The sequence below is a fragment of the Colossoma macropomum genome, unplaced genomic scaffold (genome assembly GCF_904425465.1).
Source record: "Colossoma macropomum unplaced genomic scaffold, Colossoma_macropomum, whole genome shotgun sequence".
NCBI classification, from domain to species: Eukaryota; Metazoa; Chordata; class Actinopteri; order Characiformes; family Serrasalmidae; genus Colossoma; species Colossoma macropomum.
Window position 1 is genome coordinate 41,486 of NW_023496046.1, and position 27,962 is coordinate 69,447.

At 36.4% G+C, this 27,962-nt stretch overlaps 1 long non-coding RNA gene across 1 annotated transcript; it reads left to right on the plus strand.

Moving 5' to 3' along the window:
- The first annotated feature begins 1,762 nt into the window (after positions 1-1,762).
- On the plus strand, positions 1,763-8,624 carry LOC118804440. Its single transcript, XR_005006987.1, has 4 exons — positions 1,763-1,854; positions 3,277-3,348; positions 7,390-7,449; positions 8,589-8,624. It is a non-coding gene; the product is annotated as an uncharacterized LOC118804440 (long non-coding RNA).
- The last annotated feature ends 19,338 nt before the right edge of the window (positions 8,625-27,962 follow it).

Below are 27,962 nucleotides of genomic sequence, written 5' to 3' on the forward strand. Positions count from 1 at the left end.
ACACCTCAGTGTCACTGCTGGACTGAGAATAGTCCACCAACCAAAAATATCCAGCCAACGGCGTCCTGTGGGCAGCATCCTGTGACCACTGATGAAGAACTAGAGGATGACTAACACAAACTCTGCAGCAGCAGATGAGCTATCGTCTCTGACTTTACATCTACAAGGTGGACTGACAAGGTAGGAGTGTCTAATAGAGTGGAGAGTGGATCCACTCATACCAGCACAACACACGCTAATACACCACCACCACAGTGTCACCGCAGTACTGAGAATGATCCACCACCCAAATAGTACCTGCTCTGTGGTAGTCGTGTGGTGGTCCTGACAACTGAAGAACAGGGTAAAAGGGGGCTAACAAAGTACGCAGAGAAACAGATGGACTACAGTCTGTAATTGTAGAACTACAAAGTGCACCTGTATGGTAAGAGGAGCTGATAAAATGGACAGTAAGATTTCTTCTTTTTACCCCTACCCCTTGTTTTTGAGTGTCACCCTAACCCCTTGGGTTACATGGAGTTACGAAGGGTAGTGGTTGAAATCTTGCCCTAGGAATTGGGACCCACACAATTAAAAAGAAAAAAATCAGGCTACTAGCGCTGCTCTGTAGGCGACCTGGCCCGGCTTCAGTGATAGCAGAAAAGGGAAAAGTTCAGCTCCTCACTGCTGGGCTTTAGTTACATTTAGGGTAACATATGCAAGAAGGGGTATAAAACAATTATTTATTATTGCCCACCACTAATTCATTGGTGATATGAAGCTAAAGTCGGCTATTCTTGTTCGAATTTTCCCATTCCACCTTAAATGGTGCAGAACTGCTGGACTATCTAAGGTGGAACGGGAAAGTTAGCTGGCTAGCTACTGAAACATTAGCATACTTTCAGCAATTTTTTATGTTTGTTAGGAAGAAAAGGACCATAATACATTGAAACAACATTAAACTAAGATAATACAGTGGTTATCGTAATTGTTTATCACAGAAAATTCTCACATATTGATGGTACATGTCTATGAAAGGTGTAAATTAATGATTGATAGAAGACTGATACAAAATCTGATGTCTGTTTAGGATCTTGATGTAGTTTCTCATTGATTTTCAGTGTGGTTAGTGTTGTTACTGTGTTGTGTTTTGCTTGGCTTTCCAAGTTCTCTACATGATGAAAAAAAAGGTAGCAAATGTTCAGGTATTCAAATAACATGCTTTAGCATCCAGAATTTTTCTCCACAAAAGTTTTTTAGTTTTGTAGTAATGTTTTGTATTATTTTTATTTATTTATTTATTTATTTATTTTTTTTAAATAACTTTATATTTTTTATCTCTTTCTTATTGCTGTGTCTTTTCTGTTCACATTGTAGCATAAAGGGCACTAAACAGGCCTTTCTGCCCTCCTTGGAGTGTGATAGGCCACCTAGAGGCCTGGCTAGGAGTGAAAAAGATTTTATAGTTATGCAATATGTGAAAGCCCACCTACTTTAACATAGATATGGCAATATATAATTTACGAGAAAAAAACATACTTTGTTTTAATAAAATAAATGTATACTAACTTATGCATTTTTCAATATTGCTAGAAGCTCAAATCTATAGTTGAACAACAGTTGTTCTTTAAGAACTGTTGATCACTGACATAGAAGGAGGCGAGTAAGTTCAGAGGAGAAGAGTACTGTGCATTGTTTCTTTTTCTCATCCTCTTTTTCCTTTAGATGATGATGAAGTTCCTAAAATCACCTGCACTCTTCAAATGGGGTGTGGGGATGTGAGGCATATCTGTGTTTCTCCAAAAAACTGTGGATGGAAGCCCAATAAGCGTTTTAAGGAAATCAATGATGCAAGATGTGTTCTCATGTATGATGGTGAGTTCAGTTTCTAAAAAGACTAATCACAGTATTGATTTGTAGAATTTACAAAACATTATTCTCATCTTTTGTGTTACACCCACTCTTGCCCAAATTCAAACAGGCTGGGATTTTTGCGTCCCGTCAAATATGGCTCTAAAAATGAGCCGACCAAAATTTCACTGACAAGTTTTATAATTTGAGCCCCTTTGCCCTCAGACTGTACAAGCCCTGACATTACTTGTACTTAAATTATCAAATTATAATTACTTTTATTTATTTATTTATTGAATTAGTTGCTATTTCTTAATCCAGGCAAGTCATTTGTACTGGTTAAAAATTCATGTACTTCTTTTATTTATTTTATGCTAAAAAAAAATAATAATAACAATAATATTAATAATAAAAAACTCAAATATAAGCAATAAGAAAGTACAGGGCGGGGTCACTCAGAATTCCTACTGTTTATTAGCTCTTATCTTTCCTTCAGATGTTGTTTTCTAACATATTCATATGTTATATATACAGCATAAATATGTATCTGTGTATAATTTCAAGTAACTGAAAAATTGAGTTTCAAAACTTAATTCATTTGAGTTACCACTAATATTTTGAGTAGACTTAACTTTTTTCAGGGTTTACAGTGTGAGGTTTACAGCTGGGGTTCTTTTAGGCAGCCCCTCTTGTGCAATACTGCCACCTGTGGTTCTGTCACACATTAGCACAGAGCTGGAAATCCCACCAATAAAACTCTAAAATCTCTTTAAGAAAGTGTCACATTGGGATCCTTTTGAACAATGACCAAACATTTCATCTTTGGCTTTTCTTTAGGATCAAACTCATTTTAGGTTTAAGTGTGAGTAGATATGAGCAAAATAACACAGTCAAAATAATCACCTATACCAATAATAACATCCATAATAACAGTATGAAATGTTGATAAGAATAATAAGAGGAGGATACGAGGCTTAGATTAGGGTGCTTTTTTCATGGAATGCAACAGATAGAATTCCTCCTTTTACAGATTATCAATTGCATTAAATCTATGTGTGTTGTTTGACATGCACAAAAGGGCCTAGTGGGCAGTGCTGATCTCAGTGTAGCTGAAGATGGTTCTTCTGTTCTGCTCAAATCACCACTTATTATTTTGTCATATGAGTAACTGACCACCACAATTTTCACTCATTCTTATTGCAGCCTTGATTTATGAGGGCCAGTATCTTCACTCCTCAAGCCTAATGAATCCCTCACTGTACTCCCCTTCATTTAGGATGAAGTGACTTTTGATTTTTACTGGATTCACCCCAAGAAGACACATCTGTTTAACTTGTTTGAAATGTCCAGATAGTTACCTAAATTAAAAATAATTATGTAAATTTCTTTGTTTCCTTGTTTGTTTGTTTTTTTTTTCTTTTTCTTTCTTTCTTTCTTTCTTTTAAGTAAGCAAATGCATCACAGCAAATCCAAAACTGAACTTCACAGACCATCTAAACTGCACCATAATACATCCAGGTATGTAAATAAATTACAATGTACATATCACACAGTAACATTCAGAATGCTGAGACTGTTTAAATATAGCACCAAGAACAGTGGTGCACAACTCTGATCCTACAGGGCAGAATTTGGTGATTTACCTACACTCATCTGTTAAGTGCCAGGTTTAGTGGCTGTGTTTGTGTAGGGAGACAAGCAAACTGCACTGGCCAACTATGACTCCCCTGACCTAGAGGAAAAATAATAAAGGAATCTGTTTAGATAAGAAGGAGTTCCTCTCTGTCATGATTTTTGGGAGCAAGTTAAAATGTACAGTCATAGACACCACCATAGTTGTAGTGATTACTTTTCCAAATTTCAGTAATACAAAGATAGCAATTCAAATACTGTATGTACTTTTTTAGAGATGACCATACCAAGCTGAGTGACCATGACTCTGTAAACTGGAATGCTATAGCAAAAAACAAGAAGTGTCCATAGAGCGGACCTTAAAACTCTATAACAAAAATTGTCATGTAATTTGATTGTTCCATTATAGTTCAGAATGCTTTTCCTTCTCCTGCAAAGTTACAGTTTGGAAGATTCAAGACTTTGTTCCAACACTCCTGATATGCAAATTAGTTTAAAATACACGTATTCTGTTTAAAAGTATTTATGTAACATTGGGTGCAATTGTGTATCTCCTGCTCAGGTTTTACTAAAGTCCATTGCAGAAACAGGAGCGATAAGCAGGAAAAACAAGAAGAGCAGATAAGTGTGTTTCCTGGTTGGTATAGTATAGTGGGTAACACCCTTCTGCGCTGTAGACTAGGGTTCAATCCTCTGCCTGGGAAAGCACTCTACACTATACCAATACGAGTTCTTGGGCAAGACTCCTAACGCTACCCTCGCCTACCTGTGTAAAAAATGATCAGATTGTAAGTCACTGTGGATAAGAGCGTCTGCTAAATACCGTAAATGTAAATTTTTCTATCTGTGAAGTGAGCAGAAACTTTCAAACTGCTGAAAATATCTCAACTGATGCTGATAGACAGCGCTGACTGAAGCGAGTTTTACTCACTACAACCCCAAGCCACCTGTTTAATAGATGCAAAAGGAAAGACAAATGATGAGTATGTATGTACAGTCATATGCAATGACTGAACATCTAAAGTACATGCTTTGTTGTTTTCGAAGTGAAAATAAGTTAACACACACTCTACAGGGCACAAATTAAATATGGCATTAACTGTGCAAATTTTGTGAACAATCAATATGTGACGATGGCAAACGGAACCAGACGCTCACAGCAGAGGGCAATCCAAACTCACAGTCAGTATACACAGGCAGAAGGTCAAAAACCAGATATTTAGTACAGAACAAAAGGGCAAGGCTTGAATCGTGGTCACAAACAAAATATGGGTCATACACAAAGAGACAGACAGTGACACAAAGAAAACAGTCACTATGCACATGTGTGACCATACTTCACAGAGATCTAAAGCTAAAGCCTGGGCTTATATACTAAACTAACAAACACTTGTAACAAGAGACAGGTGTGGATAATCAGTAGTCAGGCAAACTTGAATGGGAAAGGTGGATCTGAGAGAGTCCTGAGTCATGTGCTGCAGCGAGGGGTTCTGAGAAACGTAGTTCTGAGCAGCCATGTTGGCTGTAGGCACAGCCAGGTCTGAGGGAGGCGTGACAATATTATTGTATAGTGGAAAAAAATGCACAATATAAAATGTGCCGTAACTTTTTTTTATTTAATGTGTTAAATTGAGCTAATAAACATTAATTATGCTTTAAAATGTGCAGAAGTGTGTTTTCTGTAGAGCAGTGGTCATTAACCCTTCTCCTGGAGATCTACTTTCCTGCGGAGTCCAGGCTGCATCTGCATGCTCCTCCTCCCCCATTACTAAACACTAACGCCAATCAAGGACTTCTGAAGAAGTGAGTTATCTGGAGTAGGTGTGGTAGACTGTGCTTGGAGCTTGACTCTGCAGGAAGGTAGATATCCAGGAACAGGGTTGGTGACCACTGCTCTACCCACCCACATAAAACAGTTTCAGAGTCAGGGAAACTTACTGAGCCAAAACTTACCCAGCATAACCAAAAGCTAGCAAGTAGGTCAGCTGTCAGTAGCTGCCTGTCACCTATTCATTTGTTTATCCATACACCAGCATTGTTCGTTTGTCCGTTCCCTCATTTATGTGCTGCTTCATCTGTCTCTTTGTCCGTCCATCTGTCCATCTGCACATCTGTTCATCCATGACTTTTTTCGTCCAGTTACCATCACATAAAAGCTGGATAATGATTTTAATTCTGTGTGAGTGGTGGAGCAGGCTAGGAGTGTTGGACAGAGAGCTGTCAATCAAGATCCTCATTAGCCACGCCCACTTCCAAGTTCTCAGAAATGTCTGATCAGTGGGTTTTAAGCCACGTTTTATCATATTTATATCTTATATTGTTCATTCAAGCTTTGCTGGATGTTTAATATAAAACTAACCTTTAGTATCATACAAACATTCCTAATGTTTCACTCTGTGTTCTGTGGGACTTCAGGTGAATGAATATAAAAGACTGGATTAATAATGCCTGATAGTTTGTTAGTCATACCTGGAGAACATGAACTGACATGAGAGTTATGAGCGAAGCCCCGAGTTGTATTTGTACTGACCCTGCATTATCAGTACATACCAGTAAAACAAAGCTCCACTATCCTATCTGGGAGGAGGCAAGAGATCAGTTTATAGACATTCATCACCTTTGTAGCTTTTATTTTTTTCCTGAAATGAATATTTTTTTCCTCCAGCAATCATCTCTGGCCTAACTGTATGCATATATTTTGCATTTGTCATGGACCATTGTTTATCTGTTAAGCCATTTAAAGGAGAGTTCCACTGATTTTTTCTGAATTTCTGCATAATTGGCATAATTAACATTGGCATAACAGCACACAATAACAGCCTTTTTTTATTCCTGATCTAACTTACCACAGCAATGAACATCACACAAAGTCATGTGTGTGTGTGTCACTGGGCCTCACTGTGTACAATGCTGTGTCTTTTATTTCTCTTATGATACTTATACTTAAAACACATTAACTAAAATCGCGTAGCTACTCACTCAAATATATCTTTATGCCATTTTTAAGTGATTAGCTGACATGAAACTGAACAACACTGACTGAGGCTGCACTCTGCACAGGTGCCTGTTGATGCCCCTCCAAAAGTCCCACTATCCCCCAGAGCTATGATTCAACTGAATGCACTGAATTTCTGCTTGCCTCACCATCATTGTCACTTATCCAGTTCTTCACAATTTAGTAATCGGCCAGGTGTAAGCCTCATGTCACACTCACAAAGATCTGCACAGCTGTCCATCTTTAATACTGCACACTGACCCCAGACTGAAGACACTGCACACAATGCATTCTGCTTAGCATCACAAATCATTTTGAATTGTTCAGCCTGGCAAGTGCACTGTTTTTCTTTCTTGTGTTGGGGGAATGAAGAACAAATGTTTGCTGAAGTGAAACTTCCACCTTTGGTGTCAACAGTAGGGACACAGGTCGTCTTTAGCGCCTCTGAAAAATACATTCTGAAAAAAGCAGACTGCAACAATTAACGCTTCCTCTAGTTGAGTGTGGTACTTCAGTGTGTTTAATGAAGCAGGATAGCTTAAAATTAAAACCTGCTTTGAAATCCACAAAACATAACAGGAAGTACGGGTCAGTATTTAAGAACCAATGTGACTCAGACAGGTTTAAATGTGGGTTTATAGCTAAGCTAATGACAAAGTATGATTACTCCATAAGGTTTTATTCCAACAGTTATTTATTTATTTATTTATTTATTTGAAATACTTTGAAAATGCCAGTTACACTTTACATTGTGTCATAAGGACCAACAGAATTGCTCCAAGCTTATTTGGAATAAAATGTTCTTGCATTCACGTACATTGAAGGTTAAGATTGTTTGTTTTTTTCTTCTACTGTAAAGTTCTGACAGTGAGGATGAGTATGTTTGTAGTTACTGTTTAGCTACATAAATTTTCCACCCTTTATTTTGGCAGAAGAGAAACAGGGAGACTCACTTCATGGGGATGGATGTGTTACTCCACCCAATAAAGCAGGTGAGCAGAAATAAGCAGGTAAACACTTGATGAGCTTGTTTTCCTGCTGAGTGACAATCATAAGAGGTTTCTCATAAATATAAGCACAAAGAAAGCATACAGAAATATAAGTCTTATCACACTTAATCCGCAATTACACTTTCTGAAAGATATGTTTATGGTGTTGTATTAACAATATGCTACGTTTCAGTATATCTTAAAAACACTTGTCACAAAATCTTCTCCTGGGATTGTGTTTTGGGATTCTGACTCCTCCCCCTCGCTACTCTGTTCAGCTTTATTAGCTAGTTAGTTATAGTGATGGGAATTCCGTCTCTTTTTAGAGAGCCGGTTCTTTTGGCTCGGCTCACTAAAAAGAGCCGACTCTTTCGGCTCCCAAGTGGCTCCTCAGATTTTTTGTTGCTTAAATTAATTTATTACCAAATTATGTGTAAAATGGATTACTAATGTAAAAACATAGATTATATCAAATATTTATTTATATGGCTTTATTTATATACTCAACATGGAACAGAGTGCTACAAAAATAAATTATGAAATACAAAAATCAAAGACCCATCTAAATTAGACAAAAATGTCCAATCTCTGATTGTGTATATTATTTGTAAATTTGTACAGTGAAACAACACAACATCAACAAAACATCACTCAACTTTGCACAGTCTACACTCTGCCATTGAAGTGTCTATCACATTATAATGTGTCCAAACTTTACTACGTTTCCTGTCACTCATTTTCCTCACCTTTCCAGCATGTAGTCTGTCTGACTATGTAAAGCGCTTTATTATTTATTAATAAATAACCATTAGTAATAACCAATATTAATAACCAATATTAATAATAACCATTATTATTTGCAGTTTTCATCCAACACTTGGTTTGGCACAGTATTTCTTTTTAAAGAAACACTTGTCTATCTTTATTGTAATTCATTGTAATGACTGTAAAAACACAATTATTACACAGATAAAATGCTGTATATAATGTACTTAGGTGACTAGGACTTTTGCCCAGGACTGTATAAATTCTGCATAAATATATAAAAGTTATCAGGCTTATATATTGTAAACATTATATATACATCAGTGTAATTTATTCTTTTTTACATTTTAATTATATACATCTTCTTTTCTTTTCAGAGAAAATAGGACCAGCATTTATTGCAAGCATTGCAAGCAATGGAATTCTTGTGATTGTGGTAGTGATTGTGATAGTAAGTAATCAACTTAATATGCTTCAAATATTTGAGAATATTATATGAGAAATGCTCATAAACAGGGATTTCAATTTACACATTTCTGGGATTTGTTATTTCAGCTCATGGGACCAAAACCTATAAAATCTAACATCAAATCTTATATTAATTTTAAAAGTTGCATAACAAACATTACATGCTAGAGTTTGGTACAAACTTATCTGGGTAACGTTTTGACCTGACACCCAGAACAAGATCTATGTATGTGTTCAGTCTGTGTTCTGAAAGTAAAAGAACTAATAAAATAAAATAAAATAAAATAAAAAAATAATAATAATTCAGGCCTTGGATATCTAGAAGGATTGTTGTGATCTATATAACCCCAAATCATTAATTGACATAGTTATAAGCTAAATATATACATATTGCTGTTGTCGGAGCAAAACCTCGTATCTCCGAAATGATAACTTTACAGGAGAAGGAAAAAACCTACTTTACTTTTAATGTAAGTCAATGGAACCAGATTTTTTTCCAAGTCATTTTGGGCCGTTTCTTTTGGGCCATTCATCATGAAATTTACACGCCATGTAAAGGGCAACAGACATTTTCAAATTATGTCAAAAACTGAAAAACGGAGATATGAGGTTTTGTTCCAACAGCAGCGATATCATCATTTATATGGTGCTAGTCTTCTGGGAGGTGTCTGTCCCAAATCCTAACCATTACACTTGTGAAAATAATGCATACATTTTTTGTATTTGTTTTCAATATTGTCTTAAAAAGATATTTTAGATTTCTTTTAAGGTGAAGGATTTTGATTTATTCTAAGTTTATTATTATTATAATATTTATTATATTATCATAATATATTATTGTTATGTCACTATGGAAACACAAAGAGTCTTAGTCTGTAGGTGGAGCCTTATTGTAGCCACACCCCTGCATTTTAGAGCAGGAAATTAGACTGCATCCCTGTCCCTTGGCCACAAGGTGAGCAGTTAGATCTCATTGTTTTGAAGTAAATGTGTCCCAATGTCTGAAAATCAGTGTGTAGCATTAAGAATTGTCACTACTGAAACACATGGTTACTGCAATTAAGTTTTTTTTGTGTGTTTTAATGAAAAATAGTATGACTTTATGTGTATACCACTGTTCAAAGCTGTGTTTGCTAGTCATGTACTGACGAATATTTTTGAGTTCTGCTCAAATTGTCGGTACAAACACAGTCACTACTGAAACCTTTGGTAAAGTTCCCGTAATAATTAATAATATAGTGATGCTTAGGGGCAGCATGGTGGCGCAGTGGGTAGCACTGTTGCCTCACAGCAAGAAGGGCCTGGGTTTGATTCCTGGCCGGGCGACCAGGGTCCCTTCTGTGTGGAGTTTGCATGTTCTCCCTGTGTCTGCGTGGGTTTCCTCCGGGTTCTCCGGTTTCCTCCCACAGTCCAAAGACATGCAGTCAGGCTAATTGGACATGCTAAATTACCCCTAGGTGTGAATGTGTATGTCTGTCTGCCCTGCAATGGACAGGCAACCTGTCCAGGGTGTATCCTGCCTTCTGCCCAATGACAGCGGGGATAGGCTCCAGCGACCCAGAAGGATAAGCGGTATAGATGATGTGTGATGTTTATTGATTTATGTTATTTTTGTAATTATTACCATCCCTGTCATAATATTCTTTTTGTGTGCCTTGTGCTGCCATTATGTGTGTGTGCTGCATTATGTGCAGGTCCGTAATTGGCCACACAGGGGCGCCCTCCTGTATATAAGAGGTCACTGAGTCACTACCAAAGGGGACATTCAGGGCTCTGTCTCCTCTGACATAACCTGAAAGTACACTTGTCCAGACCAGCCAAGCACTGACAAAATGGAATTTTCAATCATTCTGCTTTGAGTCCCTTCCTCTGCTAAATTCATGAAAGCTTTAAAAGCTTATTGGTACGGGGCGAACTCCATTTGTTTTGATGACCATTTTCTCCTGGTTTTAAACTACCCCAACCTTCAGATCAAACATTTAAAAGTGGCAAAAAACCTTTTACAAATTTAACAGAGAAAAGGGAAACGAAGCAGAATGGAGTAAAGAGTGCCAGGCTGGTCTGGACAGATGTACTTCCAGGAAACACCAGAAGGGAGAGAGCCCTGAACGTATCCTCTGGTAGTGACTCGGCAACCTCTTACATGCAGGAGGGCACCCCCATGTGGCCAATCACAGACCTGAACATAATGCAACGTACACAGAGTGAAAACACACACACACACACACACACTTCCACACACACACCTCCACACACACACATGCCCATACTCACACACAAAACGGCAGCACAAGGCACACAAAAGGAACATCATGACAGGGGGTCATAACAATAACAAAAATAAAAATAAATCAATAAACCTCACTGACTGAGTAAACCTGAACCATGGGCTGTTATTAATTTTACAGATTGCTCTGATATGGGTCCACAAAAACCGGGTAAGTCTGAAATTACTGCATGAAGACCCATGATGTCTCTTTATTTCCATTCATTTATTTATTTACATTACCTTCTGTGTAATATAGTACACATCACAGTTTAACCATACTCATCAGAGAAGAGCAGTATATTCTAATTTCTAGATTTATATGAATGTAATCTTCATTTTGTACTAAAATCCCTTACTTACATTTTCTTTCTTTTGAATTTAACTGAATTTAATTTTTCATATCTTTCTTTTCAGAACACTGATGGGCAACCTCAGCAAGGTATGAAAGTTAAAAGAATAATGCTCTGTAATTTAATATTAAATACTGTTATGTACTGTGCCCTTGTTTGTGTGTGAGTTTGTGTGTAATGTTTGTGTGTGTGTGTGTGTGTGTGTGTGTTATGTATAGTACTGTGCACATTATGTAAAACTATTTGTTTGGATAGTAAGCATTTATTTGTTCAATATATATATGAATATATATATATATATATGAATGTCTTGAAATAAACTCAATTTGAGTGTGTTCACTCGAGAAGTTTCAATATTGACAGTTACCATCCAATAGCTACTTTATCTAATTGATCAATTATTAATTACATTAGGTGCTGCTGATGGCATTGAACAATTCTATCCATCCTATATATTAACATTGTCATGTTTTACAGATTTTTTTTGTTTGTTTGTTTTTTTTTACTTGTATTCATTGTAATGTTATATAGTTTATATATATATATATATATATATATATATATATATATATATATATATATATATATATACACCAAAAAAACTGGAGAGATAAACAGTGGTTTAGACAGTTTACATGGCATATCACATTTATAAAGCATTATACAGATAGGTTTTCTTTAAAAATTTGTATGATGAAATCTACATGAACTTATGTTTATGAAATATTAGGTTTTCACTAAGATAGTCGCAACCTTTGAATTCCATTTTGATTTTGACATTTAAACGCAGAACCAATGCCGCTACAATGAGCACCATCACAAAAAGCAGGAGAAGATGCAGTGACGGGTATCTGACTGTCAAAGTCAAAGACAAATCCTACAAAAGCAATGTTGATTTATCCTCCAGCAAAAATCACCAAAAACCAACAAATACCTTAATTTCCACTCTTCCTTCTGTTGGTGCTGTACAATAAAAAAGAACCTGTTTGCATCTTACATAATTTCACAGAGCTCTGTGGAGGTTTGGGTTTGCATATGACAAGTATTAATTAGTATTAATAATTTCATTAATAATTTAATTCAAGAGTTTTAATTTGCATTTGTGGATGCAGTGCCAAACTGTTTTCACAAACAGTGGTTTTCAGAAGTGTTTCTGAGCCCATGCAGTGATTTCCAGTAGAGAATCATGTCTGTTTTTAATGCAGTGCTGTCTGAGGGCCCAAAGATCATGGCCAGCAAATACTGTTTTTCAGCCTTGTCCCTTACATACAGAGAGTTCTCCAGATTCTCTAAATCTTTTAATGATATCATGTACTGTAGATGATGAAAAGCACAAGTTCTTTCCTGTTTTACATTGAGAAACGTTATTCTGGGATAGTTGCATTATTTGCCTTTACAGTCTTTCACAGCGTGGTGAACCCCTCCCCATCTTTACTTCTGAAAGACTCAGCCACTCTGGGATGCTTTTTTATAAGCAATCATGTTACTGACCTGTTGCCAATTAACCACCAGGTGTTTTTTGAAGCATTACACAACTTTACCAGCCTTTAGTGGCCCCCCTCCCAACTTTTTTGGAATGTGTTGTTGGCATCAAATCCAAAATGGGCAAATTGTTTTTTCAAAAAACAATAATATTTCTCAGTTTCAACAGTTGATATGTTGTCTTTGAAGCATTTTCAATGGAATATAGGGTTTAAATGATTTGCACATCATTGCATTTTGTTTTTATTTTTGGAAATGAGGTTGTAGATTCAAAGTAGATTCCACCACTGCCCCTGTAAAACTACTGTGATCCAGGGACTCTGTAAAGCTGTTTAATGTGGCCTAAAACTGTGAAGAGCTCTGATCTCCTACATTGTGTGAAGTTTGCTGTTTAAATTCTAATAATCCATAAATGTGAAGAGGTTTTGGGAGGATGGTATAAGACATTGAAACTACAATTGTGGGGCCCATGTAATATGAACATTTGTGGCCAATCCTGATACTATTGTAGAGGACCAACAATTCTAATAAGATAATTAAAATTATGGTAGCCCTTCAATTCATGGTATAGTAAGCATATAGTATTTAACAGGTAAATATGTAGTATTTAATAATTTTCTGATACATACCTTGCAAGTACATACTTATTGTCAGGTATATACAGCATTACTTCTTCAGAATTTAGTGATAAATATGTACTATTTATAAATAATAAATACTTGGTGCATACTTTGCTAGTTTAATATATAACTACGATAACTAATTTGAGAAAGATTTTCAGCTTTAAATGCTAAGAAGTTACATGATGATGGCAAGTATTACCAAACTACTTCAGGAAATACATGTCTACACTCATAGCAAAAAGGGTTCTTTGACTTGTAACAATAGTGGAACCCTTTTAGTGAACCATCTATACCACATTCTCCTGAAAAAACCTTTCATGATGCAAAAAACACTTTGATAATGCAAAAGGTTCTTTGAGTGTTCATGGTTCTATATAGTGATAAAAATGTGTAAAATTGTAGGGAACCAACCAGTGAGTACTCAGTAAGTGTCTTTTTTTTCAGGTACAGTAATATGATGGAAAAAGGACTGTAAAATAAAGTGTAACATTGTACACAGTATTTACACAGTAACTATTTGTTTTCTTGTATTTTCCTGTATTTGTGTGTCGTTTTTGCTTCATAATCATACACAGTGTTCATAACCATGCACAGTGTGATCAGATATAGGTCAACAAACAATGGTGAAAGGTAAGTTGTATGTGCACTGTAGTGTAAAACCTGGATGAATGAAGCAAAAATAACACAGGACTAAGAAAATGGAAATGTACTGTATTAATACAAGCTAACCAGTAAAACAAGACTTTCAGTACTGAGAATATCTAAATAATATGCATAAATATAATAAACAATCAAGCTCCCAAATCCAAAAAGCAGACAGCAGAGATCAGCAACAATTTAGAGTTCAGAACAGAATCTAATGCTTGTGCACGCACAGAACTACAGCTCCCATCTGCCCCGCAGCAATGACATCATACGCAGTGACGAGATGTGTGAAAACCCAGAAGACGCAGACTGGAGTCCTGCATGGAACTGTATTGGCCTGTACTCAGTAATTTGTCAATAATTGTACTTACTAATTCGTCAATAACAGCTGATCCTGTCCAACCCATCACTCCTGTCTACTTTCAGGGTTTTGTCTCTGTATCTTGTCTGTGTGTTGGACTGTTTGAAATATGTCACAGCCTGTTAGCTTCTGCAGCTGGATTAGTTCATCTGCATTTTTCTCAGCTGTGCATTTTGCACTGACCTATTGGTTTCGTCACTGTTTTGTAGATATTCTGTGTTTAGTGAGTTTTGTCTTTCTGGCCTTAAATTCTAAGTAAGTACTACATATTTACCATTAAATTCTGAGTAACTACTGTTGTACATACTTAATACTTTTCATGTAGTTACTAAATATGTACAAAGTGTGCACTGGAAAATTACTTGTAAGTACTTGTACTTGCCTCACAGCGAGAATGGCCTGGGTTCGATTCCCAGCCGGGCGACCAGGGTCATTTCTGTGTGGAGTTTGCATGTTCTCCCCGTGTCTGCGTCGGTTTCCTCCGGTTTCCTCCCACGCTCCAAAAACATGCAGTCAGGCCAATTGGACATGGTTAATTGCCCCTAGGTGTGAGTGAATGTGTATGTCTGTCTGTCTGCCCTGCGATGGACTGGCGACCCGTCCAGGGTGTATCCTGCCTTCCGCCCAATGACAGCTGGGATAGGCTCCAGCACCCCACCGCAACCCAGAAGGATAAGCGGTTTAGATGATGTATGTATGTATGTACTTCATATTTACCCATTAAATTCTAAGTGAGTGCAGCTGTTCGTTCCTGGTAGTTGTTACGTAAATTACTATGTATGTGTATGTACCATACAAATTATGTACTGCATCACTGGTAAGCATCACATATTTACTTATTAAAGACTAGTTACTTACTGTACTGTAAATTTTACCCAATGTTATTTTATGTTTATATTTTAGATTTTAATGTTGTCGTCCAATATGTTGCTTAAACATTGCTTTACTGATAGATACACAAGTTTGCACACTGCAAACTTCAGCTCATATGTTTTGTTGATTTTCTAAGTGGATATAATTTAACACATGCTCAACAGCAAACATACTCTTGCATAGTTTAATGCACAGTTACTGTTTTTTTAACACATGGGGGGGGTAAATTGGGTCTGTGCAAGATATGTGGCATATTTTATATTTTATGCATATTATTTGTATATATTTTCCAATATGTTAATGTCATAGTAATAAATGAATAAATAGAAATTGTGCACTAAAACTTGCAGAAAACGTTAATGTGTGTTTATTTACACTTAGAAATTCAACAAAACATGTCATTTGAGGAGGGATGTTAAAATTTTTTGCATATAGCTGTTCTCCAACTCAAATAAACATCAGATTGCAGAAGTTGGACTAATACAAGCTAACCAGTAAAACAAGACATTCAGTAATAATATGCACAAATATAATAAACAATCAAGCTCCCAAATCCAAAAAGCAGACAGCAGAGATCAGCAACAATTTAGAGTTCAGAACAGAATCTAATGCTTGTGCATGCACAGAACTACAGCTCCCATCTGCCCCGCAGCAATGACATCATACGCAGTGACGAGATGTGTGAAAACCCAGAAGACGCAGACTGGAGTCCTGCATGGAACTGTATTGGCCTGTACTCAGTAATTTGTCAATAATTGTACTTACTAATTCGTCAATAACAGCTGATCCTGTCCAACCCATCACTCCTGTCTACTTTCAGGGTTTTGTCTCTGTATCTTGTCTGTGTGTTGGACTGTTTGAAATATGTCACAGCCTGTTAGCTTCTGCAGCTGGATTAGTTCATCTGCATTTTTCTCAGCTGTGCATTTTGCACTGACCTATTGGTTTCGTCACTGTTTTGTAGATATTCTGTGTTTAGTGAGTTTTGTCTTTCTGGCCTTAAATTCTAAGTAAGTACTACATATTTACCATTAAATTCTGAGTAACTACTGTTGTACATACTTAATACTTTTCATGTAGTTACTAAATATGTACAAAGTGTGCACTGGAAAATTACTTGTAAGTACTTCATATTTACGGGTGGCACGGTGGTGCAGTGGGTAGCGCTGCTGCCTCACAGTGAGAATGGCCTGGGTTCGATTCCCAGCCAGGCGACCAGGGTCATTTCTGTGTGGAGTTTGTATGTTCTCCCCGTGTTTGCGTGGGTTTCCTCCGGGTACTCCGGTTTCCTCCCATAGTCCAAAGACATGCAGTCAGCAGTCAGGCCAATTGGACATGGTTAATTGCCCCTAGGTGTGAGTGAATGTGTATGTCTGCCCTGCGATGGACTGGCGACCTGTCCAGGGTGTATCCTGCCTTCCGCCCAATGACAGCTGGGATAGGCTCCAGCACCCCACCGTGACCCAGAAGGATAAGCGGTTTAGATGATGTATGTATGTACTTCATATTTACCCATTAAATTCTAAGTGAGTGCAGCTGTTTGTTCCTGGTAGTTGTTATGTAAATTACTATGTATGTGTATGTACCATACAAATTATGTACTGCATCACTGGTAAGCATCACATATTTACTTATTAAAGACTAGTTACTTACTGTACTGTAAATATTACCCAATGTCATTTTATGTTTATATTTTAGATTTTAATGTTGTCGTCCAATATTTTGCTTAAACATCGCTTTACTGATAGATACACAAGTTTGCACACTGCAAACTTCAGATCATATGTTTTGTTGATTTTCTAAGTGAATATAATTTAACACATGCTCAACAGCAAACATACTCTTGCATAGTTTAATGCACGGATACTGTTTTTTTAACATATGGGGGAGGGGTAAATTGGGTCTGTGCAAGATATGTGGCATATTTTATATTTTATGTATATTATTGTATATATTTTCCAATATGTTAATGTCATAGTAATAAATGAATAAATAGAAATTGTGCACTAAAACTTGCAGAAAACGTTAATGTGTGTGATTATTTACACTTAGAATTTCAACAAAACATGTCATTTGAGGAGGGATGTTAAAATTTTTGCATATAGCTGTTCTCCAACTCAAATAAACATCAGATTGCAGAAGTTGGACACAGTCTTAAGCAAAATAAATATTGCAGAAATGGAGTTACCAATAATCCAGTTCTGGATTCTGTTTCTTTCCTCTTTATTAATAAAGTTTTTATTGTGTTAATTTGTTATTTTCATAATAAATTTTACATTTTCTGCTATTCTTACCGTAATGGTGTTTTTGGTCAGAGTGACCAGTTCAGCCTTTATCGCTGTCATATAGTTGACCTAGTTGGACAGGGAGTAAGTCATATTGGGTTCCCCAATGCTACATCTGTTTAAGGTTATGCCATGTCTCTGAGAGATTGCAAGTTTCAATCCCAGTGATCCAAAAGGCTGATAATGATCTGCACATTTTTGGCATTGTTTTTACCAATACCAATGGAGGTCAGCTGATATCGGTAGGGCCCTGCTGTAAAGCTAGTTTTTCAGTCTGATAACAGTATAGAAGAAGACATTCATGTGAGAAATGTATGGACTGCTGTTTTCGCTTGATTTTAGCATGGAGCTTCATTTAGTTCTGCTAGCTTAGCTCTCCTTACTTTGAGGTATATTTGAGTATCGTTGGCTATTTTGCTTTGCTGTTTTGAGAAGAAAACAAGCGCAGCTTTATTTGAAATTATTCCCATAATTTCGTCTGGCAGCCCATTTTCTATTTCTGCTTGACTTGGTCAAAACCCATCATTTGGGTTTCATCATCATCAGTGAATCTTTACTGAAAATAATGTAGGTGTGGATTGGAGAAGCCTACTGGGATAAAACAATAGTTGGCATTTTCAACAATCTGTTTAATATTGCCTGTTGTTCTCATTTGGAATATTGTACGTTGATCACAATTACTTGGCAAATTTAAATCACTTGTTATTGCAGTACAGAGTAAATATTAAGATGATGTTAAAAAAATAAGAGAAAAGACTTAATACTTACCTGTTTAAACATTAATATAGCCAGTTTACTCATAAAGAGGACAGGACAGAAAATAGAGCCAAATGAATTTTATGTATACAACTGTAACTTTCATTTCCCTACTTTTCCTTTTTTGTTGTCTTTTTTTTTTCTTGTTTTTGTTGTTGGTTGATTGTCATTTTATTATGTGGAACACAGGATGAAGAGGTTCTGCAAACATCAGCCAATATAAATTCTATTAAAGCAATAAAACTATACCTTATCTGAAACTGAGCCACTAGAGGTCAGCAATGTTTTGTAATGCGACTCTACTGTACAGTGTAAATGTTCGGTATATCAGTTTGCTGAGTTATAACTGAGCAAACACAATGTTTTAAATAAATGTAAACTGTGTGAAGGCATGATATGGGTTATGTTGCCTTACTAATTCTGCACTATTAAATAAAGCCATAAGAATTTTATATTGTATATGTGTGATTAGTTTTGGGTTTTGCTTGCATGTATAAGAGAAGTACTGAAGTAAATTTCTTATCTAATAAACTTTCCGTGCATAAACCTCCATCCTCTTCAAATATACACACTGACTATCTTTTAGTGATATATTTACAGTCATATGCAAAAGTTTCCCAATTGTTTATTGATTTTCTAAGCGAAAATAAGTTAACACATCATCTACAGAGAAAACACTTCTGCATACGAATGTGGCATATTTTGGGGGAAAAAAAAGAGTTGGTGTCTTATTTTCTCTCAATATGTCAGAAATTGTGAAATTAGAAATAGAAATTGTGCACTAGAATTGGCAGAAAAATTCCATATTTACATTTGCTCTGTATAGATATTGTGTTAACTTTTTGCGGCTTCAGCGTAGAGGATAAGACAGGGGAGGCCATGATTCCACCACAAGAAGTGGTCTTTTTAAAAGAGCAGGGCAGAAAGGCACATACAAAGCATTGAACTCACAGGGGGGGTCACCACTAGCCATACTCTTTACCTTAACAGTGACCACCAACCCACACTAGCTCAGCCCATTCCCCGACACAGACCAACACAATAAACACATACCACATACCTTTAGCTGATGAATAACAACATAAACAACACTTACGTCCCTTTTCCGTTGGGTGCATGTCGTGCATGAGCCTCCTAGTGTGGCTGTCAGCAGGACCACACCTCATGAGCATCTAGAGGCCAGCTCTAGCCAGTAGCAGCGTTATTAATGATAGCATTTTCACATTTTATGAAAATCAACATTTCACTGGCTTTAACTTTTATTTAACATACTTTTGCATATTAACAAATAAAGTATATATTCATAAACAAAGAAATGTTGAATTAAATTAATGCAGGAAAAAGAATACAGACCTGCCTCAGTACCGTTTGCAAAAAAGCAGCTCCGTTTAATGATGTTCCCAAGTTCATACTTCACTGTGATCATGGTATTCTTGGCATCATATGCACAACCCTGAATTAGTAAATTATTGTAAAAGAGCTCTGTTTTTGTGTCATACAACGAAAGCAAATTGTTCCAAAATAGTTCATATTCATCTCAATACTCACGTAAATTGTAGACACGTATCTCCGTGCTTCTTTTTCAGCAGAGGAGTTTGCGTGGGTTGTAGGAATGGAGATGATTGCGGTTCAGTTCATCACTGATTGTTTCACTGCGTAGCTTTGTTTCTGCTGCTTTCGGGTCATCCTGCAATTCCCTCTGAGCGACTGCTGGCTTCACTCTTACCTTCTTAATCATTAGTCTGAAAGCATGTTGTGATTTTTTTGTGTGTGCAAGGTTGATTGGTTGTAGCTCCATGAACTTTCCACTTGAATATTATCAAATGTTTATTATTAACATTTTACTTACAGGGACGTTTAAGGTCCTTGCTAGGGCTCTTTAGCTTTTTTTTCCATAATATTGTCATCAATGGCAACTCTTATATAATTACACCAAGTGCCACAGATGTGCATGTCACCCATGCCATGTGCACTAATGCACCCCTATACCATCATGAATACTGACTTTGAATGGTACACTGATAACAAGCTGAGTGGTCTTTAGCCCGGAGGACACAATTCCATGATTTCCAAAAATAATTTCAAATGTTGATTCGTTGGACACTTTTCCACCTTCCCTCGGTCCATTTTAAATGAGCTTGGGCCCAGAGAAGGTGGCAGCATTTCTGGATCCTGTCTATATATGGTTTCTTCTTTGCATTTTAGAGTATTAACTTGCAATTATGGATGCAGTGATGGACTGTTTTCACAGACAGTGTTTTTTAGAAGTTTTTTGAGCCCATGTAGTGATTACTACTGAATTGGCCAGAATCATATTTGTTTTTAATGCAGTGCTGCCTGAAAGCCCAAAGATGAACTTTTTTCATTTTTTTGCCTTGTCCCTTGCATACAGAGATTTCTGCAGATTCTCTGAATCTTTTGAGGATATCATGTACCAAAGATGATGAAAAGCAAAAGTTCTTTGCTTTTTGACATTGACAAACATTATTCTTTAATTATTCTTTAAGATCAATTGCAATTATTAGGGTAGGCTTCAAGGGGTTAAACATGAATGTAACTGACTGCCTTCAAATTGCTATTAAACTTCTAATATTACATTAAAAGAGCAACAGTCTGTCTTACATTTGTACTATTTGAATTTCAGTAAAACCACACTGTACATTTACTTTAGGGTTAAACACCAAATCATTTCTGACAGTGAATTGAGGGATTTTAGTGAAGTGAACAGCATGAACGTTTATTTAAATCTGGGATTTAGTGGATGTGAGCTGTAACTTGTGGGTGTGTACGGCTGTCTTTATTTTAGGTGAAGATGCAGGGAAATACCTCTGACTCAAACTAACCACACCAGTCAGAAATACAGCAGAGACAGGCACTTACTGAGCAGGTAGGGGTACTAACACTTCTGAGGAATCAGAAACTTAAAACTTCACACACACGGTTTCATTGATCACCTTTTTCTACTCTCTCACTGATCTCAACTGTACTTATGCAGTATCTTCAACAAGTTATGTTAGGGAAATCGAGGCTATTTCAGCGATATACTGTGACTACTAGACTCATTATCAGCGTAAGGGCTTTTTTACTGTTTTTTTTTTTTTGAACATTGCTATTATTTTCCATTTTGCCATTAGCACTAGCAAAAGGTGTCATGTGTCATTTAGTGCCGTGTGTCACTGGACAGCATTACTCAGTTCACACGGTATCCCACCCACGAGCACAGGGGTACATGAGACCCCCGCTGTCTCGAACAAGGTGATGATACTTCGCTTCCTTTGAACAATGCATATGAGCTTTCCTTTCTGTGGTTTATTCTAGTAGGAGTAGTAGGAACAGTTGTTACATTGTGTGCATTGCATACTTCAGTTTAAGTATGGCAGTTTCAGTCAAATGTATAACACTATAATCGCCAAAACCGTTATTTCTGTGAATTGTATTCCTAAATCGTATTGTTTGCTCAAAGCACTGACGTCTTTTCATTAAGCAATAATGTCTCAAGCAAATCTGTAAAGCTTTGGCATAAAGATGTTAGTTTTTGAGGCACATAAGCATATAAGAAACATATGACATTTTTACATAAACATTCAAATTTAGGTCAAAATCACAGAGCACAGCTTCCTTTGCATAGTTTTAGGTGTCCATTTAGACCACCATGCACTCTTTTGAAATGATTTCAACATATGTAAATAGATAGATTAGATGGATGGATGGATGGATGGATGGATAGATAGATAGATAGATAGATAGATAGATAGATAGATAGATAGATAGATAGATAGATAGATAGATAGATTTATGTTTATGTGCTACTAATGCTTAAATGGTTGCAAAGTCAACTGGACAACAGGTAAAGTTCACATGGCTGTTTGATTTGAGAGCTGGGAAAATTTAACATTAACTTTCTGGTGTTCAACAAATTCAACAGCAGATTAACCAGCAGCCACTTTGCTATTGTCTGACACTAATTTGTCACAAAACAAGCAACAAAACAGAGCAAGCAATGAGCACAAATAAGAGGGATGATGAACACACCACTTCATCGTGAAGCGCAAATTACTCAGATTTGGTCATTTCTTTAGTGTTGGGGAGCGGCCATGGGACATAGGGGAATGGGTATGGGTAATCTGAATGCACTCTGTAAAATATCAGTAAATTACTGACTGCTAGTTGCTACTTTCACAATAACTCACTGCATCATATTTATAGTAAATGAGAGTAAAGCAACTTTATACAATTTTTATACATTTGTCAATCACCTACAACACAAGACCACACAATTACTGAGAGCTAACCATATTCTGGTCTAATACATAATAAATAAAGGTGGAAGGTAACAAATTATATTTATTCTCATTACTGTACCTGAGTACATTTTCCCTCTAAAGGTGACTTTTTATCATAGTCATTATACTTCTATACTTCTGTAATTCTACTACACTACTTCAATAGCCATTACAGAGTACAAATATATTATGAGCGTATGAGCTCACACACAGCAAAACAGAGAAGCTTCCAGCTGCAAAAACACTACAGATGAGTTCAGATCCATTCAATTTATTGGAGAAAGAAAGAGGAGAACATGACCAGTACACATGAGAAACATATTTCATCCAACGGTCATCTTAAGTGTCTGCTAGCTGGCTACTTTCATTAATACAGGTGTCAACCCATATGCCTTTTTGACACCTGTATTAATTTTCACACTCAGATTCGTTCTTCATGTTGTTTTTTTAAGACTTTCTCTCCTAAACAGTAATCTGATCAGACTGTGGGAGGTGGAAAAAGTTCTTCTGTTGCATGCACACTATACATGGACAACACAGACATTACATCACAATAATAAAAAGCCATCAGAGACACCAGGACACCACTCAAACAGAGTATTAAACATGTTGTGCTGTATTCAGATCATTGAGCCGACACCCTCCTAAGTTTGTTCTTCAATGTGTTCTTGAGAAACGTCCGAAGAAAAAGTCTGCGTCAGATTCGTGACGAGTTCTTAAACAGAACTGTTCACACCTTTGTGCTCTTGCGTGTGTGTAGATCCTGTTCTTGCCTAAGAACAAATCCCAAAGAAGAAAACCTTGGTGAATGTAAGTGGGTGTTAAGAAGAAATTTCTTCTTAAGAATCATTAATGAATGAGGCCCGTCGTTCTCATAGAAGAAAAATGACCTGGACTCTTGCTCATTTTGAAGGCTGTGAATGTAATGTTTAGTTAATGTAAGCTAATGTTGAAGGAGCCAGTGGGCAATAAGGCTGCAGGTAATCTGTATTGTAATTAGTATTTGTCTTTTAAGGCTTCATTATACAGTAACAAACTGCACAGCCTTTGAGAGATTCTAAACAAATAAAATAGGACATATATAATCATCTAATCATGAAATGCATGTAGTTAAATGTGATCCTTGTTGCTTACACAGTTCGCACGAAGATCTATCGGACTATCGGAGCATCTTATTATCACTCTCGGTACTCAAAACTTTTTTTTTTTTTTCTCTTGCAATTTCATGTTCTGTTTGCACAGATTATTTCCAATGATATCGGCAAGTCAACTCGGAAACATTTTCGGAGTTTGACTACGGGTATAAAAGAAAGTAACCTGATTACTCAAGTAGTTTCCAACAGAATCACACACTCTTACTTGAGGAATTTTCTTTATTAATGCTTTTGCTTGCACTCAAGTATAACTACACTCTTAGAAATAAAGGTTCTGTGCAGGTACATTTTTCATTCATCAAGTACAAACAATGCATATGTACCCTCAAAGGTACAACAGTGGTTTTAAGGTCCAACTGTGAACCTTAAATAGGTTTTTCCAGGTGAAAAGTACATATTGGTACCGTTTCATAAGCTAATGTTTTAAAACAAAACAATAAAATAAAAAGCCTGGAGACGAGACAGGGTGGGTGGAGTTAATACAACTTCTCAAATCTTCTCAATATCTCAGATAGGTTTTTTAATGAAAGCATAGTCTATCTGCACATTTTCTACTCCTGATAGATGAACAGAGAGATAGACAGACCAACAGACAGACTTGAGGAAACTACAGTAGCAACAAAAAGTACTGTGCAGAACACACATATAAAAAATACTGTAAAAATGTACACAACATACAAGACTTACAGTACACTTAAACAACACTATAGGTTTGCAAATGTGAGCTTGAATGCAGGTGAATACAAATGTGTGCTGGGCTGCATCACCTGAAGGATTACTCCTTACTGAGATTTCAAATGAGTCTCATAATGTATGGTTTTATGCAAGGGATTGAACACCCCTGGACAAGTTACATATGTGAAAATAGCACATCCTCCTCAGAGAACACATTTAAATTTGGCAATTTGGCACGTTTACTTGCTGAGTTAAACATGTATATAATATATATACCTTGGGGTGCCTAAACTTTTGCACACTACTGTTTCTCCTGGGTCTTGCTATCCACAGGAAAATCACACCTTACAGCCATGACTAAAAACACACCTGTCTGACATAAAATCTAAACCAAATGCACCCATGACATATTCACAACCTACTGTGCTATCAGTCAGATAAGCATCTAAGCTCTGATTCATGCACTGCACAAACAGATGCATAATCTCATATGTCTTCAGTCTTTCGTTTTTACCTCGTCTCCACCATGGGCCATAGTGACCGGCTGTCCAGATAGTGTTAGTTAATCTTCAGAGGCCTTTATGCGGATTTTTGTGACAGTACCTGCTATGAGAATCACAATTAACATGAAATTGAACTGTATCATAACTGCAAGTATCATTGATAACTGAATCACATTTACAACACATATTTGGATCATTCTACCAGATTCAGACCTTAGATAGTTTATAAGGATTATGTTATGATCTATTAACCCAATGCATTAATTGAGATAGCGATAAACTTAGTATATATGAAATCCTAATTAATTTGTCACTACCAAAACACAAAAAGATGTAATTCATAGGTGGGGCATTATTTTGGCCAAACCCCTGCATTTTAGAGCAAGAAGTGAGACTGCATCCCTGTCCCTCATGACCACATGGTGAGCAATTAGATCACGTTGTTTTAAAGTAAATATGGCACAAAGTCTGAAAATCACTTTGTAACATTAAGAACTGTCACTACCAAAACATATTTTCTGCAAATTATAAACTTTTTTTGTTGTTCAATGGAAAAATATGATGATTTTATGTGTGTACAACTGTTCAAAGCTGTGTATTTTCTGCTCAAAATTAGTTCAATAATTGTCAAAATACTATTAAAACATTTGGTAAAGTTCTGGTAGCATTGTGATTGTTTTGTAAGTGACAAAATGGAACATTCAGTCATTTAGTTTAATAAAATAAACATAATTAAAATATTGGGTCACTCAAAGCAAAAGAATTTTTGTTTAAAGTTCAAGTCAGTTAAAAGTCAAAAGTGTGTTTGCAACTGACTTTAAACCAATTCGGTAGATTGATCTATATACACCAACTGGCCACTTTATTAAGTACACCTCTTTGTATCTATACTTTTACGATATAACTGCACTTGTAGTTCTACAGTTACAGACTGTAGTCCATCTGTTTCTCTGCGTACTTAATAGCCCTCTTTTACGCTGTTCTTCAGTGGTCAGGACCCCCACAGGACCACCACAGAGCAGGTATTATTTGGGTGATGGATCATTCTTAGCACTGCAGTGACACTCACATGGTGGTGGCATGATAGTGTGGGTTGCGCTGGTATGAGTGGACCAAGCCGTGTTGAACACAACTGTAGAACTGTAGATGTTCCAGCAAGATTTGTCTAGTAAAGTGGCGGGGAACTGTACACAGTGTTTGAAAAAACAGTAACACTGCTGTTTTCATATGAGTCAGGAGGTAGTGGGAACTGTGTTTAAATCAATGTGAAGCATATCAGTGTGAAAAGTGATGTTAAACAGAAATGAAAGACTTACCTCTTTTAAGTTTTGTAGTAAAATGACTTGATAGTCGACAGTTTTGAAACCTGAAACTTGACAGTTTTACAGATGAACTAATGAGATAAGCTCTGCAAGAGAGAATGAAGCTGGTTTTGAAGATCCTCCAGAGTCGCAGTCAAGGGGTGGCCAGGGAAAGTGAGACAGTCCGTTATCATCAAGAAAGCATTCCGCAGGAAAAGTGTGAAAGATTACATTTTATGATGAAAATCTGCTTTCAGAGTAGATACCAGTCAGTTATAAGAGCCTGATGATGCTGCATTTAATTAGTTTAGTTAGTGCATCTTGCTGTGATAGGCTTGTAATGGCCAGTCTACATGTTGTTTTTTTTTTTGGTTTTTTTTTTAATATTGTGCATTGAAACTTTGATTAAAATTTCTAATTTTCTTATGAATTAATAACATGCATTACATCAATTTTGTGTTTCACTTTCCTTTTCGCAATAATTGGGTTGATGTTTTTTTTTTTGTTTTTGTTTTTTTTTCCCAAGTGCAAATGATGAAAACCATGAAAAAAGAATCTCCAGATGGAAATGGATGGAAAAACCAATTAATCACTTTTTATTTCATTTTAATGCAGTAGAGCTTTTATTTCATTTTTTTTTTCCTAGCTGTGTGCCGCTCCAATAAAATCTCTGGGTCTAGCCAGGCCACCTTGTTCTAGCTACACCCCTGAGAACTTCTTAATTAAGTTAATCTTTAAGAAACGTGCTTTACCGCTACTGCCAGACTTTTAATGGTTTAACATATTTAAATTATTATGCTAGTTCCAAGCATGAACACATCGGATCAGATAATCCATAAAGCTGCTGGATCCCACACAAAATTGCATGTTTGTGTCAGAATCTATCAAAGCATATGTAGGTGTCTATTGATTTGTAAAGCATCTGAGACTGGTTTAGTTCTGATACACAGAGTCTAGCTCATAAAGTTAGATAGTTACCCTAAGAAACGTATTAAATGGTCCATATTATATTAAAAAAGACTTTTACTTACTAAAATAAGAGTTTCATGGTATGTATGGTTAAAGGTCAAACTCATTTCCTGTCCATGCAGTCCATATATGGAGACAGAACAGCTTGTTTTGAATGCACTGTTTTTGTGATGTCACACATTTAAAACAGGCTGGTTTTGCAGTTTAGTTTCCATGCATTTACATATACCCACCTATTCAGCCTACGCAGTTTAGCACCGCCCATTTATATTGACATTATAAGGTGTGTTTCAGAAAGGACTGCTATTTGAATGAGGGCAGAGATCATTTACATATATCAGTCCTAAAGGCACAGTCATAAAAAAACAGCCTTTAATTATAAAAGATAAAGAGAGGGTGAAAAATGGTCATCTAGAAATGAATTATGATGTTTTTTTTCCTTTGAGCATAAACCTACACAATGATAATTAAATACAAGAAAAACCTAAGGGCCCTTTAAAGCAAGTGAAGCACAAAAATAGAGTATGACACATTTTAGAGTGTATTAAGAGTGTATTAATCTACATTAGGATGCTCATATTTATCCATAAAAACCAACAGTCTGTACATGGGCTTTAATTCCTCACTCATCAATATAGAACATACATATTGTGTTTATAACAGTTAAATAAATAATGACCAGCAATGACTGAATGAGTTTTATGATTTATAACTGAGTAATAAGACTAACGTCCAAAAGCTCAGGTCAGGAGTT